Genomic DNA, 18948 nt, shown 5'->3' with positions numbered 1-18948 from the left:
AAACAGGTGCAAGGTGAAACAATATTGTGCATTGAAATAGGGAAAGTTAGTTTGACGTACGTGTGCTAGTTGTCTCTGACGTGAATACTGAATGCTTATTGGGTAGAAATTTGCTTACTCAATCCAAGGCAAAGATAGATTTCGGTGATAATTCTATTACGGTTGAAAAAGATGGGGAAATCGTTAACGTACCTTTGCTAGGTGGTCAAGTTGACAATACCAAAGTTACAAAAATCTTGACTAAAGGTGACCTACACAAAAAGGTAAATTTTGTGTCTCAGGCAGGTAATGAAACTAATATGAATCTAGTTAGCGAGAGTGATGATGAATCGGAGATTGGAAAAGTGAGTGTAGAATGTCCCATAGCAAATAATTTGGTAAGTGAAAAGCATAAATTACAAAAAGAATGGGTTAATCATGTTGTTCTTTCTGATCAAGCTTACGATAAAATTCGAAATTCTTGTAGTAATAAAAAGGAAATGAAAGTGCTAAATTTAGGATTTGCCAATGAAGATAAATTTTTGTTTGATCACTATTCACAACAGATTTCAGAGATAGATTGTGAAATCGAAAAATCGCATTGTAAATCGTTAGAGTTGCAATATGTAATACAATGGATAGTCAAAAAGAAAGTGAATTTGTTTCAATTTCAGAAATACGAGAAAAGGTTAAGGAAGCACAATTGTCTGATTTTGAGAAAGAAAAATTATTCAAATTGTTGTTGAAACATAGAAAAATTATTTAAAAATATTCCCGGACGTTGTAATAAATTTGAGTATGAAATTGAGGTAGATACTGACCAACCTTTAGTTAAAAGGCAATATACGTTACCATATAAATTCAAAGAGCATATTGATCACAAATTGATGAGTGGTTACAATGTGGTGTAATAGAACCTTGTGTATCAATCCATTCCCACCCAATTTTCTGCGTGCCAAAGAAAAATACTAGTAAGATGCGTGTAGTAGTAGATTTGACAGTTTTGAACACGCATGCAAAAATAAATCAATTAAAAGTGAGCAATTTTGATGACTTGTTGTTAAAGTTTCAGGGTTCAAAATATGTATCAAATATTGATTTAGTAGGAAGCTATACACAAGTTCCAATTTCTGAAAATTGTAGAGATTACACAGCATTTTCATGTATAGATTTACATCCATCCCTTTTGGATACGCAAACGGAGGCGTAGGATTAATAGCTTGTCTTTTGGTTGTGTTAGGTCATGAATTATTATTTGATAAATTAGTAACGTATATTGATGATATTTCTGTACCAACTTTTTCTTTTGATGAACAGTTAGAAATTTTGAATTTGTTATTTACGAAATTAGAAGAAGCTAACATGACTGTAAATTTAAAGAAATCCTCATTTTGTAATACGAGTTTTCAATTTCTTGGTTTCGTAGTCACACCTGAAGGCGTAAAAAAGGATCCATCATACGTAGAAACAATTCGAACATTGCCTCGTCCCAAAAATGTAAAGGTACTTAAGCGAGTGTTAGGTTTGTTTGAGTGGTGTTCTAAATTCGTATATCATTTCGCTCATCTAGCCAATCCGTTGTTTGACCTTCTGAAAAAAGAATAAAAAGTGGATTTGGACTAACGAATGTGAGCAAAGTTTTGTTAAGTTGAAAGAATCCTTTGCTGAAGAAGTGTTGTTAAATCATCCGTTGTTAGATCACGATTTTTGTTTAGTGACAGACAGTTCTTTGGTAGCAGTTGTAAGTATATTATTTCAAGAAGTCAATGGTGAAAAACACATCCTTGGTTTTTACAGTAAGACTCTGAATAGTGCACAGCGAAATTTCACTATCACAGAGTTAGAGGCGTATGCAATTGTTACAGCAATGCGTAAATGGGGACATTTATTATATGGCCATCACGTGAAAGTTTACACAGACCATAACTCACTAGTGTTTTTAAATAAAATTCGCCATTGGAACTCTCGTTTGGCTCGGTGGAGTCTCGAACTACAGGGATTTAATTTACAAATAAAGCATATTTCGGGGAGTGAAACTGTTGCTAGTGATGCATTGTCAAGAATAGTTTTGGCCCCTCCTAGTGAAAATTTGGACATAAAAAATTTAGAAGTCCTCCCTTCATTCTTGAGAAATCTCACAGCAGGAGAGTTAACTGAAAAACAAAAAGAGCATCCTGAGTACAGTAAAATTATTAAACTTTTATAGAAACTGAACGATCCTTACAGTAAAATTCAAAATAGAAATGTAGAGAAATTCTACAAGTTGGAAAACGGAATTTTGTTGTGTAAGATCTTTCATTTCCCTAACAGCTGGAGAATTTGCATTCCACTATCTTTAGTAAATCTGGTAATTGAAGAAATGCATAACAACCGTCTACATTTCGGATGTGAAAGAACAGTAAGCTTCATCAGTGAAATTTGTTATTAGAAATCTATGCGGCGAGACGTGATGAACTATATTAATGATTGCCTCGAGTGTAAACGAACTAAAGTTGTTACTCGACCCCCAGCTAGACCTTTAGAAACCATACAGGTGAAAGGCCCTAGAAGACTGATTTCAATTGATATCATTGGGCCTCTCGTGCCATCTCCTTCAAAATGTAAATTTATACTTTCAGTTTTTGATGTTTTTACTCGATACCTTGTTCTTTATCCGATCCGGAACGCTACTACGAAGTGTGTTGTTAAATGTTTGGAATCATTGTACTTTGTACACTTAGGAATACCGTCAGCTATATTGGTGGACAATGGTAGTTGTTTTATTTCTAAAAACTTTAAGCAGAAAATGGAAGAATATGGTGTTAAAATATTTTATTCCACGCCGTACCATCCAGCCTCGAACGCAGTCGAGAGAATCCATCGGGAGACGAACAGATTATTCAGATTATTTTGTAAGGATGATCATGGTTTCTGGGAAAATTTATACCGCAAGTTGTTGTAATATTGAATTATTCTATATCGAGTAGTCTTGGCGCGAGTCCAGCTAGTTTACATTTGAACATTCAGGCTGGAAAACCTATCTTCGAACATTTTGGCATTTTTACGGATGATACAAGTGAAAATGACAATGAAAGTTGGGACAATAGATTGGTAATGGCAGATTTTAAAAGAAAAGAAGTGATTCGAAAGCGAAATGAGAGGTACAACTCACAACAGGAGAGTAAACACAAAATACAGGTGAATGATTTTTCTTGAAACAGACAAACTTAAGTTGCGCAACAGACAAAAAAATCTCAAAATTATTTAATGTGTTTATGGGACCCTATCTTGTGTGAATAAACCATCAAATTCAGAAAAGGTGTTCGAATTGTTAGATCCTTATCTGGTAAGTCAATTGGATCGCATTCCATAGATCAACTTAAGGTGTGGAAAAATACGAAACAAACTCGAAAGATTAGGTTAGATTTAGCTGTAAAACACAGTTCTCAAAAATATCACGAAGTAATCTCGAGTGAATTTTAAAATTCAGATTTAGAAAGTAGTGTTGAAACTGTTCTTTGCAACGCATTAACCACAATACCAGTATGATTGTCTCAAAGTGTTCAGTCGAGAAGTAATAATGAACGAATACATAAAATTTTAGAAAAATTGTTGGATGTTGATAGGTATTTGAATTTTCTGTACTGTAATAATCTATGCTCATCTGATGTATTGGAATTTGCGTTGGTAAATCTACAAAATCCTTATGTGTTATTGAATAAGCGAGTTCGGGGAATGTAAAAAAAGTTATTTGATATGATATAAGCAGGCATCTGTGATTAGCTATGCGACTTCCAGATGGCCGTTGATATTTTCTTTTCCAAAGTAATGGAAAAACCAGCAAAGATATATGCCAAGTTATTGAGATGAGGTCCCCCCCTATATATTTTGGGTAATATGATTTTTCTTTAAAACTCAGAGTTAGCAATTTTGGTAAATCCCATTCTTTATTATTTTGAATTTTAACCTTGTGTTCTATATTCCGGCCTCATCTCGGGATGGGAAACAAATGATTTATTGTGGGTAGGTATCTTCGAAACTTAGCCACGCAGACCCTGTCGAGTGGTCAGAGAGAAGCACAACTGAATTGTAAATAATAATTCAGTTGTGCTTCTCTCTGACCACCTAGTTCGAGACTCCACCGAGCCAAACGAGAGTTCCAATGGCGAATTTTATTTAAAAACACTAGTGAGTTATAGTCTGTGTAAACTTTCACGTGATGGCCATATAATAAATGTCCCCATTTACGCATTGCTGTAACAATTGCATACGCCTCTAACTCTGTGATAGTGAAATTTCGCTGTGCACTATTCAGAGTCTTACTGTAAAAACCAAGGATGTGTTTTTCACCATTGACTTCTTGAAATAATATACTTACAACTGCTACCAAAGAACTGTCTGTCACTAAACAAAAATCGTGATCTAACAACGGATGATTTAACAACACTTCTTCAGCAAAGGATTCTTTCAACTTAACAAAACTTTGCTCACATTCGTTAGTCCAAATCCACTTTTTATTCTTTTTTCAGAAGGTCAAACAACGGATTGGCTAGATGAGCGAAATGATATACGAATTTAGAACACCACTCAAACAAACCTAACACTCGCTTAAGTACCTTTACATTTTTGGGACGAGGCAATGTTCGAATTGTTTCTACGTATGATGGATCCTTTTTTACGCCTTCAGGTGTGACTACGAAACCAAGAAATTGAAAACTCGTATTACAAAATGAGGATTTCTTTAAATTTACAGTCATGTTAGCTTCTTCTAATTTCGTAAATAACAAATTCAAAATTTCTAACTGTTCATCAAAAGAAAAAGTTGGTACAGAAATATCATCAATATACGTTACTAATTTATCAAATAATAATTCATGACCTAACACAACCAAAAGACAAGCTATTAATCCTACGCCTCCGTTTGCGTATCCAAAAGGGATGGATGTAAATCTATACATGAAAATGCTGTGTAATCTCTACAATTTTCAGAAATTGGAACTTGTGTATAGCTTCCTACTAAATCAATATTTGATACATATTTTGAACCCTGAAACTTTAACAACAAGTCATCAAAATTGCTCACTTTTAATTGATTTATTTTTGCATGCGTGTTCAAAACTGTCAAATCTACTACTACACGCATCTTACTAGTATTTTTCTTTGGCACGCAGAAAATTGGGTGGGAATGGATTGATACACAAGGTTCTATTACACCACATTGTAACCACTCATCAATTTGTGAATCAATATGTTCTTTTAATTTATATGGTAACGTATATTGCCTTTTAACTAAAGGTTGGTCAGTATCTACCTCAATTTCATACTCAAATTTATTACAACGTCCGGGAATATTTTTAAATAATTTTTCTATGTTTCAACAACAATTTGAACAATTTTTCTTTCTCAAAATCAGACAATTGTGCTTCCTTAACCTTTTCTCGTATTTCTGAAATTGAAACAAATTCACTTTCTTTTTGACTATCCATTGTATTACATATTGCAACTCTAACGATTTACAATGCGATTTTTCGATCTCACAATCTATCTCTGAAATCTGTTGTGAATAGTAATCAAACAAAAATTTATCTTCATTGGCAAATCCTAAATTTAGCACTTTCATTTCCTTTTTATTACTACAAGAATTTCGAATTTTATCGTAAGCTTGATCAGAAAGAACAACATGATTAACCCATTCTTTTTGTAATTTATGCTTTTCACTTATCAAATTATTTGCTATGGGACATTCTACACTCACTTTTCCAATCTCAAATAAAATTTCCGATTCATCATCACTCTCGCTAACTAGATTCATATTAGTTTCATTACCTGCCTGAGACACAAAATTTACCTTTTTGTGTAGGTCACCTTTAGTCAAGATTTTTGTAACTTTGGTATTGTCAACTTGACCACCTAGCAAAGGTACGTTAACGATTTCCCCATCTTTTTCAACCGTAATAGAATTATCACCGAAATCTATCTTTGCCTTGGATTGAGTAAGCAAATTTCTACCCAATAAGCATTCAGTATTCACGTCAGAGACAACTAGCACACGTACGTCAAACTAACTTTCCCTATTTCAATGCACAATATTGTTTCACCTTGCACCTGTTTCTTTTTCTTACCTGAAAAATCCACCAACAAAATATGTGGAGCTGGTCGCAAGTGAGGGTGGGATATGATTGACGCTACTCGTTTCCATGATTCTAACGACAAAAGGCTAACTGATGCTCCAGAATCACACAAGGCTACTATTGGTTGATTTAAAATCTGTACCTTTATCTCAGCTGACCTAGATTGACTATTAAATTTTTGTTCTTCATCACTACTTTCAGATGAATCGATGTCCCAGCTTACAACATTAACTACATTTTTTCCAATCACAACAAGCTCGCATTGCGAATCATTTTCGAGTGCATTTCGACTTTCAGTACCAAAATTACCATTTACATTACCAACTCTGCCAACCGCACTCGCGTTGGAGAGCATTTTTAGTTTAAATTCTGATCTTTGTTTTGTGGGAACATAACTCTTGGACTATAATATGGAAATTGTGGTGCAGATTGAGCATATGTAGGCATTGGCTGTGCTCGGTTCATACCTTAATCATAATTACTGCTTACAAAATTAACTCTTTCGTTTTGATTCGAGTTTTCATAAACCTGATCGTCTTCATAATTACTACGATTATTACCTTGGCCCTCATTGCGATCATTATTTCCTGCACGACTATTCTTACCTTTATTCCAATAAAACCTTTTCTTGTTCGGATTTCCCTTCCCTTTTGGTCCTTTAAACTTACCTTTACCTGAATTTTCACGATTTTCTTTAGCATAATTGCCCTTTTTATTGAACTTCTTATAATTGCCGTGCACTTCATCTACCTGATTAACACGTACAGTTCTACCATGAAAATTGTTCCTATCATTAATATTTCTACTGTCATAATACAGTGCTTCAAGATTTTGTATGGCAGTTAAAAATGAATTGAAATCTAAATTTGAGAACAATGCTAACTGTCGTCGGTAAGAAATAAGTAGCAGCTGTTTAATCGTGTTCACAATGAAAGTTTACGGTATATCAGATGACAAACCACGTATCTTGTTGAATCTTTTGTGAACAAAGTCGGTAACGGTACCATCAATTTTTGGGTTAAACGCTTGCGATTGCAACACCGATAATTTACTTGCAATAACTTGTTCAGAAGCAAATTGGGCTTTAAATTCTTTAATGAAATCTTCAAATGAACGAAATGTACCTAATTTTGACTTGTACCACTCACGAGCATTACCGGTAAAAACAAATCCTAATACATCTAAATATTGAGATTCAGGTAAATCTACCGCGTGCGCTGCAATCTTAAACTGCTTTAGAAACGAGGTTGGTGACTCATCATCTTCTAAACCTGAACCTGAAACTTTGTGAACATTTCAGTCACCATGACGCAATATTCGTAGTTTAACCATTTCTACGTCACCCCTGTCTAATTTTCTTACTTTAATTCGCTTCTTTAATTTTGTAGTCTCACTTGCTGTCGAAGAACTAGAATCTGTTTCGTTGGAACTACTAGTTTCTTCCTTACTGCTGTATTTTGACTTATGGCTACTCCTATCATCACCCGATATACTTGATCTACGCCAATTACGTTCACTCCCATCTCTGCAACGCTCTCAGCTAATGAGGTTAACTTCGTTTGGATTTCATCTACCTTTATTTCTAAACTTGACAACCTATCATCTATTAAAGCAATATTTTGGTTCATGTTGATGACGTCAATACCTAGAGGGATTGTGTTCTGTGACAAACCATCAATCCTACGGTGCAATATTAAGACATGTCTTTCTAATTTATGAGTCGTATCACTTAATCCCACTAGTATCTTTTCTTTATTTTCTAAATTACTTTCAATATTATTTACTGACTCCTCGATCGATTCATTTTTTTCTAATGCTCGGTCCCCTTTTTCTCCACATTTACCCAAAATAATCGTGTTTTTCTCAAGTTCTTGGCAGTTCTGAACGGTTTTCCCCCATATTTTCTCGCATTTATCATTTACCTTCTCACATTTCTCGTCTATTTCCTTAGATATTTGTTCATATCTGCCCTCACATTCTTTTATTTTTTCTAATTGTACCTCAATTTTATCGTCAATCTACTTTTTTGTTGTTTCACTAATTTTTAACATTTTACTTTCCAAAGATTCGCTAATCTTTCCAATTTTAATTTCTAAGGACTCACGTACATTATTAGTTTGCTAACTCACTTTCTCAATTTTATTTTCTAATGATTCACGTACATTATTAGTTTGCTCACTCACTTTTTCAATTTTATTTTCTAATGATTCACGTACATTATTAGTTTGCTCACTCACTTTTTCAATTTTATTTTCTAATGATTCACGTACATTATTAGTTTGTTCAACAAGTAAAACTTGCATTTCATCTTTATTTGCTTTAATTGCATCCAACAATAACTTAACGTTACTTTCATCCATTTTGCACAACTATATAAAAATTCTAAACACGAGTCAGAAACTTACCTTTTATCTTTATGTTTCTACGCATGAATCACTACTTTTGCTTTAACGGTGCAGGAACTCTGTGCCTGTTTGGTGCGCCATTCTTATAACCAGCCTGAGTTCGATTCTCTTATCCGGGCACTAAAGATTTTTATTTATGGTAGACTTAGTGGTTAGGGGAAACAAGCATTTCACTCCGCTATTAGTAATGGCCAGAATAAAAGGGAAGCAAACCTCTAATTGGATCACGAACCAACATGGAGTCTGATTGAGGTTGCACTTGCGCGTACCCACCGTCTTCGGCACGCCTGTTAACATTTACGGAGTAAACACAAGTACCTGAACGTAATACCACAATCTTCGTAGCAATCCATACGGTAGTGATTCATGCTGAAACAACAACAGGACACAAACAAATATATGAAATAGAATTTATTTGATTAAAAGTAATTCACATATGAAATTACTTACGTACACACTTTTTCAATAAATTTCTGTTAATAAATTTCTTTGTACGTTTTCAATACCATTAGCCCATTCCAGATTTCAATAAAAAAACTAAAAAAATAACAAGGAGTAAATTTTTGATAGAAATAATAGATTTTTGCCTATGAATTGCTGGCTTAGTGGTGCATGACCACCTAACACACGTTAATTCACTATTATCACTTCACTTCACCAACAGGTGATTAAAATGAGGAAAAAGGGGGAGATTGAAATTAATTCCCTGTGGTCTCGCCTTCTTTCTTGTCTGATAGTTATCTGTCTTCGTCCCCGTTATCGTGACTCACCTCGGCTCATGATGAAATTTGTGACAATCCACTTAATATTAAATAAATTAATGGTGCTGCAGATTGAATTGTACTTGCAAGTAACCCATACAGTCTTACCGTAGTTGATGAGAAATTTGATTATGAAACTTAAAAATTCTTTTCTTGATGAAAACCTCTACATTCCTAAGTTTTACGACGTGGTTTCAAACGATTTTAAGTAATTAACGTTCCTCTGGAAACTAATCAGTAATTCCATTAAAATTTCACGTTCAAATAAGTGCATTTACCTTTCTTCACTTGTGCATAATTAATTCACTAACATTTCAAACGATGATTCGTTAATTAAACGATTTTTGTAACACTGACTGCACTTCTTGTTCTATTGAATCATCCATGGCAGCACAGAATACCACTTCGCGCGTTTAGCATTAAGCGTCTGTCTTCTTACGTCTGATACTAACTATGCTTATTATTGAAAAGCACCTTTTCATAGACAATATACATATCGTTTAATGTCATTTTTATTCGCTGTCTAAGTTACATTATCAAAATACTAAAAGTGATAAAGGTAAGCATCGATGATGCTGGAATTCGCAGGATTATTTCTTGAAACACTGCAAACACTTTACTTTCCTTTGTGCCTTGAACAGGAAATGCAAGTCACCAGTGCAGAGAGTTGTCAACACGTTGAAAAAGATAAAACCATAATACAAACTTTGCGTCAACGTATAATCGATGGAGCCTTATTCCACTTCAGACAAGAGTAACTGGGAAAAATTAAAATGGAATGGGAGTGAGGGAGGACACACGCTCATAAAACACATTAAATTTATAAATGTTATAAACCAATTAGATCAGGTAAATGCAGAAGATACATGTCTCACCAATTTATCAACATTTGCGCATACATATTTATGTTCACAAAATTTGAAAGATACTTACTAACTTTACATTTTAGCACGTAACATTGCCATACACGACCTTTCATTCTACCTATTTCTCGAAATTCCATACGTTAATTCACATGTAAAAGAAGTCCGAGTTCTTCTTCAGAAATTCGAGTCAGAGAGAGGAGACAGACCGACGTCTATTACTAATGGTGGTTCAGGGTTTATTAATAGTACTTCATCTCTATTTCTACATAATTCTAAATTAATTTACAAAATGATTCCTTTTCATCGTTCGTAAATTAGTGCTTTGCTAATTTTGGCTGTTCTTTAGAATTGGGGGCCAGCTTATGCACCTACTTTTTTGCGATATTCTATTCCGATGCCTTTGTTTTATGGTTTCATATGTTAATTTACGTTACCAACATTAAATTCATACAGCGTTGCAGAGCGAACGTTAGCGAATGAAGGCCGGTTAGAGCCCCGCATGGCACGTTGTTTTCTATCTTTGTTGCCAACAATTCACTTTCTTTTCTCACATAAATCACTTCCACTTACCTTTCCGTTTTGTATAAATCCCAAAATGGTACCGTTTCCAAACCATGTTCACTTGACATTCTTCGCTAATTTTATTACTATTAGTATCTACTTAAGTTTGTCTTTGTGCTATTGCACCGCTCTCTCTTTCTCTCTGTATATATATATATATATATATATATATATATATATATATATATATATATATATATATATCACATCTCTTATGTATCAGCCTTTGCATCAAGAGTAAATTTCGTTCACTTGCTCTTTAATTTCATTTCTTTAATTTTGCCTCTGTCCAAGCGCGCCGATTTCTCTGTAAATTGGGGGGGGACATATTCAGATGCAGAAGGTATATATATGAGGATTATAAGACAAATTGCATTCAAATTATGCCAAATATTGTATATTCATAAATACAATAGGGGGCCCACATGAGCTTTGGGGGGCCGGGCCCCCCGCTCCACAGGATCGGCGTCCTTGCTCATGTCCCCCGACTTTACTCCACCTTCGATCTCGCACCTCTCCAACCCAGAATTCTAAAACATTTCAAGTTGCCTTCCCTATTTCAACTATCTAAAATATAAGATTTTGTATCCCAAGAAAACGCCTATTTAAATAACACGGGAATATCTTCGTCCCCAGTTAGATCCCTTAAAAACAGAAAGTATTCACTATTGGCAATTTTTCTGTGGGTTACCCCCGAAAGGTTACAATCATGTAAAATTTCATTATTTTAATCCTGCCAAAAGTGCCTAAACATTTTTTGGTGTGAAAGATGTCCTATATAAATAACACGGCAAAGATTTATCACTTCCTCATAAAACCTCTAGAGTTGGAAATTTTAATTTTTGGTGATTTTCTTAGTTAACGATAACGAAAACGTATAAGCATACCGAATTTCAAGTTTTTATTCCAATTCCAAGTATCTAAAACATGACATTATAGGCCCCCCCAAAAAACTCTATTTAAATAACATGGGGAATCTCTTCACGCTTCCTTTAGACCCCCTAAAATTAAAAAAAAATCACTTTTGCTGTATGTTAGTCCCAAAAAGATACAATCATTTCACTTTTCATCATTGTAGCTTCACAGAAAGTGCCCAATAACTTTGGGCTGTAGAAGACTTCCCATTTAAATAACATGGGGAAGATTTTTCAGTTCCCCATAAAACCACTCTAAAGTTGGAAATTTTGTTTTTACTGATTTACTTAAGTAATGCTAACGGAAACGTAGAAGCTTGCCGAAATTCAAGTTTTTATTTTAATTCCAAGCACGTAAAACATGAGATTATAGGACAAAAAAGGACATTTAAATAACATAGGAAAATTTTTCATCACCCTTTAGTCAGCCTAAAAATTAAAAATATTCACTTTCGGCAATTTTCCTGTCGGTTAGTCCCGGAAAGCTACACTCATTCCAAATTTCAACTTTCCTCGTCAACCGGAAGTAAACCTTTAATTTATGTCAGTTCATGTAGTTTATATATATACTAGTGGTTTTCTTTAGAATTATCTTCTTTTGCGTAATAATTTTGCAAAATATATTTAAGTATACATCGCGATTTATAACTGTACAGCATTTTCAAATGCAACTGAAATCATTTTATTCTTTTTCATTAACACGAAATAATGAACTTTTTTTCCTGTATGACAAAAATAGTATAATAGTGAAAAGCAAGATAGAGGAAAAATAAGGACATTATTATTGTTGGTACTTCGTCATTCAACAGGTTGGGTAAGATGTTAGCTGGTTTTGAATGTGTCGACAATCTAGCTTTCTTATTTAGTACTCAGTTCTTACTACCGTCATGAAACGAAGAATTGATATTTCGAATCCCATGAAGTGAACCTATGAGGGGTCGTCAACAAAGACAATAGTTTTTATTTTATTGCACGAAATGAAGAAACATTGTTGAAACCATATCGCGCGAAGAAAACGGATCATTTCTGATTGTTGGACGAAATTATAAGTTCGCTCGCACATGCGTTTATGCACAGAGTATGCCATTCTAGTTTCCCAGTTTCCTACATATAAAATAGAGTCGATTCTTAAGGAGCAATATACTGCTTTAAAGTTATGAATTCGTTTGCACAAACCTGGCAAGGAAGCGTACCTATCATTACATAAGTCATATGGTGATGTTTTGCCGTAATCCATAGTATTTTGGTGGTTCAAGGAATGTGAACAGGCACGTCTTAAAACAACAAAGCAAGATGAAACAGATGCTCCAGTAACAGCAGTAAACGAAACCTTTATTAACACAGAGTCCGATATTATTCGCGAAGACTGTCGAATAACCATTGACAGATCTGATTCTGCATCGTAACTTAAACATGAGATACGATCGTCGACAGCGTCACAAGCTGTCGTATCTCAGTTTTCTAAACTTTTCAGGTGAGCGATTTTTAGGTTTCTACATAACACAAAATCTATTTTACCGAAAGGAGTGCAAATTTACCAAGTTATAACTTAAATAATAAGAAATCAGTGTAGAAAGCTTTATGAAATTTGTCTGTAAGACCGCGAGGAAAATTTGGCGGGAAAAGGATACGACTGTTGGTACGATGATAATCCTTACTTGTATGAAAGATACGACGCATATTTTTTATACTGGGAACTACATTAATAGATGAACAATCGGAATATTTGCAATTTTATTGAACAACTTCGAGTTTATTACACTAAATGATTTAACAAACGCTTCCTGAGATTCTTGAGGATAAAACGAAATTCCTGAGAACGCACAAGAAAGACAACATTAAAAGCGTACAAACAATAACATAAAATAATGCTATCAAGTTGTCATTACCAGAATATAAAATCTTGCAAAGTAACTGCAAATTGCATGCTTTGATATTGCACTTGACAAGGATGGCTAATGTGGTAAGTTTATGTAAAATTGAACACGTTCAGGGTTTTGAATGATTGGAGTTGGGCCGGACACAATGATAACAAGTCCTCGTACTTCTCTGGAGATAATACTTTGAAAAGTTTGCAAAGTAGGGACTTCTGTCTTGGTGGATTCCATCTGCATTCTTTTTAGGGGAATAATTCCGTAAGTGTACTCCAAGTTACTTGTCTTAAACAGAATGCAGTTCGGAGAGCTTTGTGCACTTTCACATCGCGCATTTCAGACCAAATGATTGGGCCTCCATTTTCGTCACGTCTAACTGGCAGAATACGAAGACATTGGGATAGTGATCTAAATTCTCGTAAATCACTTCTGTCAACACAATGAACGGTATATGGGTTCTTCTTCCTTGCCAGTTTAACAATCGGTTCAAGTTGCGAAGGTACAAAAATACTGCCACAGTGCTTAATAGATGTGTTTATAGCACTGTAGACTCACAAGAAAGACGACAAAACTGACTGTAATAATTATCGAGGCATTTCTCTTCTGTCAACATCCTATAAAATCCTTTCAAATATTCCATTACCAAGATTGACCCCATACGCAGACGAAATTATTAGAGATTATCAGTGCGGATTTAGACGAAATCGATCAACTATCGACCAAATATTTACCATTCGCCAAATACTCGAAAAGAAGTGGGAATACAATACCCCGGTACATCAACTATTTATTGATTTTAGAAAGGCTTACGACTCGGTTAGGAGAGAAACATTATACAACGTTCTTACAGAACTTGGAATACCGAGAAAGCTAATTAGATTAATTAAGATATGTTTAAGTGAATCCCAAAGTAAAGTCCGGGTAGGAAAATTTTTGTCCACGAGCTTCCACGTCGAAAATGGCCTGAAACAAGGAGATGCGTTGTCGCCATTATTATTTAACTTTGTGCTGGAATACGCCATAAGGAAAATCAAAGATAGCAACCAGGGTCTAGAGTTGAACGGCATTCACCAGGTTATGGCATATGCTAATGATGTAAATTTAATAGGGGATGATAGGAGAACAGTAGAAATAAATGCAGAGATATTATTAAACGCTTGCAGGGACATGGGTTTAGAAGTAAATGCAGATAAAACTAAATACATGGAAGTTCGTTGGGACTGTAATACGGCAAATTGTGGAAGCGTTAAAATATTAAATAATACTTTTGATAAAGTGGATACTTTCTAATATTTAGGATCAATATTAACAGATGAAAATCATATTCACGAAGAAATTAAATGTCGACTAGAAGCAGGGAATTCGTGTTACTATTCGGTTCAAAATCTCTTGTCGTCGCGAATTCTGTCGAGGAATTTGAAGCTTAAAATATATAAAACGATAATCATGCCTGTTGTTCTGTATGGTTGCGAAACATGGTCGCTTACTCTGAGGGAAGAACATAGACTGAAAGTGTTTGAGAACAGGATCCTGAGAAGAATATTCGGACCCAAGAGGAACGAGAATGGGGAATGGCGAAAGCTTCATAACGAGGAACTACATAGTTTATACGGTTTACCCAACATTGTTAGGGTCGTCAAGTCTAGGTGGCTTAGGTGGGCAGGTCATGTAGCTAGAATGGAAGAAAGTAGAAACGCTTTCAAAGTCTTGACTGGTAGACCCATAGGAAAACGACCATTAGGAAGACCTAGGCGCAGATGGGAGGATAATATTAAGATGGATCTCGCAGAGATAGGAATACAAAGTAGAAACTGGATGCAGTTAGCTAAGGATAGAAATCAGTGGAGAGCTTTTGTGAACACGGTACTGAACCTCCGGGTTCCATAGGCCATAGAGTTAGTTAGTTAGTTATAGCACTGTAGACTGAATCTCCCTAATTTTGTCCATGCCGAGATTCAAAGAATTGGGGAGAAATTTCTCTGATGTTCTTACGTGTTTTCACCGCATCTGCATCATAGCAACCAACCTGAACTACTACTAGATCCATCCTGTATTTCTCTAGCTCATTCATTACGGATTTTAACGCGCCTGCCCTATAAAGACTTCTAATATTCAGTTCCTAATCTCGTGTCAATTTTCTTTTGCTGATGTTATCAGTCCTGGTCCGAGGCTTCTGTAAATGTTTCTGGACAAGTGTCTTTTTTTCTTTTCTTTTCTTTCCTTTATTTATTTACTTATTTATTTTACAGGATTAGGTCTTTAGCCTTACCCAACCCCCCAAGCTGGAGGGCCACTCTCTATGTGTCTGCGACTGCTTATTCCGTATCTTTGCAGCTAAACTCTATATCTAAAGGCCTTCTCCTTGATCCGCAAACTGAGAACGCCCCATGCCGTGTAAATATATAAGTGGCACAAAAGTAGGTATACAGCCCTGCATTGGTCAAGTATAACATTCTAGCTTATAAGTTTACTAGCATATATTACCCGCTTCGCTGGGTTGAAGTAAATAATTTAAATGCATGCTGATATTGCTCATTTTCGATCATTTTAATGTATGTCACCCCTCCTCATCCCTCAAGTGTCAGGGCTGAAAATGGATTTAAAGAGCATCAGAAGTATCACCGTTTATCTCAGTGACCCCGAAAAAATGTGGATTCAGTACTAATATCGGTCGTTTTTGATGTTTATATATATATATATATATATATATATATATATATATATATATATATATATATATATATATTTCTTTCCCAAGTTTCGGGTTTGAATTTGGATTTAAACGGGATCGAATGTATCACTGTTCATCTAAGGGACCCAGAAAACTATAAATTCGACACTCATAGTGACCATTTTCGATCATTTTTATATATCACTTTCTCCCCCTCCCCAAAGTGGCAGGGCTGATTTTGGATTTAAATCGGATCGGAAATGTCACTGTTCATCCAAATGATCCCGAAAACTATGGATTAGACACTAATATTGGTCATTTTCTTTCATTATCATATATAGCTCTCCCTCCTCCGTGCTGCGGAACACGGCATCAGAATGGTCACTGTTAATCTCAGCTCCTAAAACTATGGATTCGACAATAATATTAATCATTTTTGATCATTTTTAAATGTTTATTCTCCTCCACTACGTTGTGCCCTCCCCCTACCCAACTATCAGGACTGAACTTGGATTAAAACAGCATCAAAAGTGTCACTGTTTCTCTCATCGATCCCGTAAACTATGGACTCAACACTAATATCGGTCATTCTTGATCATTTTTAAATTTCTCTTCCCCTACCTCTCCCCTACGTTGCATCGTCAAAGTGAATAGCCTAAAGTAATCCCTGCCTCTAAACTCATGTGTTGAAAATTTGATCGGTCGGGTGGTTCAAGAGTGATGAAGTCACAAAAGCAGTCATGTTTATTTTAATATTTTTACATATATCTCCCCCTTCTATCTCCCATAGGTTGGCTCGTCAAAGTGAAACGATAAAAAAACACCCAAGGCCCGGCCCTCATGTATGTTGAAAATTTGATCGAGATTGGTTCAAAAGTTATTAGGTTTTATTAGTTTGTATTTATACATCCCCCTCCCTAAAATCTACCGTTAAAATGAAATCACAAAAATATTTCCAGTTCCGAAGCTCACGTATCTTGAAAATTTGATTGAGATCGGTAGGACAGTTCAAGAGGTATTAAGTTACAAAAATAGTCATTTTCAGTCTTATATAAATGGATTCTTATATAACTCCTCCTCCTTCTCCTCCCCTACGTTACTCCGTCAATTTTAAATCACAAAAACGATCCCAGTCTTGAACCTCATCTACGTTGAAAATGTGATTATCGGTCTAATAGTTCAGGATTTATTAAGCTTTATATGTTTTAATACCCCCTCCCCCAGCCCTCAGTTCTACCATCAAAGTCAATAGCTAAGCCCAGCCCAGCCTTAAACCTCATCCATGTTGCAAATTTGATCGAGATCGGTCTGGCGGTTCAGGAGATTTAAAATCACGAACATAATGATTCTCAATTTTATATACAGGGTCATTCAAAAACAAAAAAACATATTTCATTTATTTATTCCAAACTACAAAAGATAGAAGCATGAATCGAACGTTACTTGATTAAGAAAAGTTTTCGATTTTTTGTTAGTAATTATGGTGTGCATTAAATATAAGCACTGTGTGTTACACGACAAATGTCAAAACGGTGGCTCATTTTTTGCCACACACGAATCAGCTGGTCTCTAGTTATCGAATTCATAGCTTCAGCAATTCGATGTCGTAGACTTTCAAGAGTGTCAGGCATAGGAAGGATAAAAACACGGTCTTTTATGTAACCAAATAGATAAAAATCACACGGAGTGAGATCTGGAGACCTGGGAGGCCACATGCGATAAAGTTGATCTTCTGCTCCTCCTCTTCCAATCCAAAGTCCTGGAATGGTGTCATTCAAGTAACGTCGAACGTGGTTAGAGAAATGAGGCGGGGCACCATCTTGCATAAAGATGAAGCCATCTGAATCATCTTCAAGTTGGGGAAATAACCAGTTTTGAAGCATATCTAGATAGGTTAATCCTGTCATAGTTTTCTTCATGAAGAAGAAAAGCCCATAAACTTTGGTTACAGATATTGCACAGAAGACGTTCATCTTTGGTGAATCTCTTTCATGTTGAATACCTGCTGCAGGATTTTCACTTGCCCAAATTCTAACGTTATGGCGATTAACTTTACCAGAAAGATGAAAAGTGGATTCATCGGAAAAAATTAAACGTTGAGCAAAATTGTCTTCTTCCATATCATCTAACATGCTAATGCAAAATTCGTACCTTTTGTTGTGGTCGTCAGGATGCAATGCTTGCAACAACTGCAGTTTGAATGGCTTCATGTGCAAACGATGTTTTAGAACTCGCCATACCGTTGATTGAGGAATGTTAAGTTCTTTGCTTGCTCATGATGTGGATTTCTTTGGGCTCCTTTCGTAAAGTGTACGAATACGCTCGACATTCTCGTTCGATGTGCGTGGACGTCCCGTGCTTTTTCCTTTGCAGATGCAACCATTTTCTACGAATTTTCGATGCCACTCGTAAATTTGCTTATGATGCGGCGGTTGTTTATTAAATTGACTGCGAAATACTCGCTGAACTGCAACAATGGACTCAAGTTTTGCCAATTGTAGCATATAAAAAGAATTATCCTGTTGTGACGCCGCCATTTCACTACAGAAAAACAACAACAGACTACAGCGCCAATGCAGCCGTGATTGGAACTTCTATCTTGGCTGTTTAAATTGTAAACTTTTCTTAATCAAGTAACGTTCGAATCATGTTTCTATCTTTTGTAGTTCGGAAGAAATAAATGTTTGAAATATGTTCTTTCTTTTTGAATAACCCTGTATATAGATTTGCTTTGGCTGTTCCGAGCTTGAGAAATAAGTAAAATAAATTAAGAACAAATGATAAAGAATCTCAGTCTACCTGATGGG

The 18948-nt window shown here is 35.3% G+C and overlaps 1 long non-coding RNA gene across 2 annotated transcripts in view; it reads right to left on the bottom strand.

Annotated features, from left to right (window-relative positions):
- The window catches only part of LOC145674532 (uncharacterized), a 240926-nt gene that overhangs the window by 150290 nt on the left and 71688 nt on the right, over positions 1-18948 (bottom strand). The window lies entirely within an intron of this gene.

The sequence above is a fragment of the Thermobia domestica genome, chromosome 17, assembly GCF_964235325.1.
Source record: "Thermobia domestica chromosome 17, izTheDome1.hap1.1, whole genome shotgun sequence".
NCBI lineage: Eukaryota > Metazoa > Arthropoda > Insecta > Zygentoma > Lepismatidae > Thermobia > Thermobia domestica.
The sequence above is the reverse complement of the archived record's forward strand: the minus strand, read 5'-3'. Positions and strand labels throughout refer to the sequence as shown.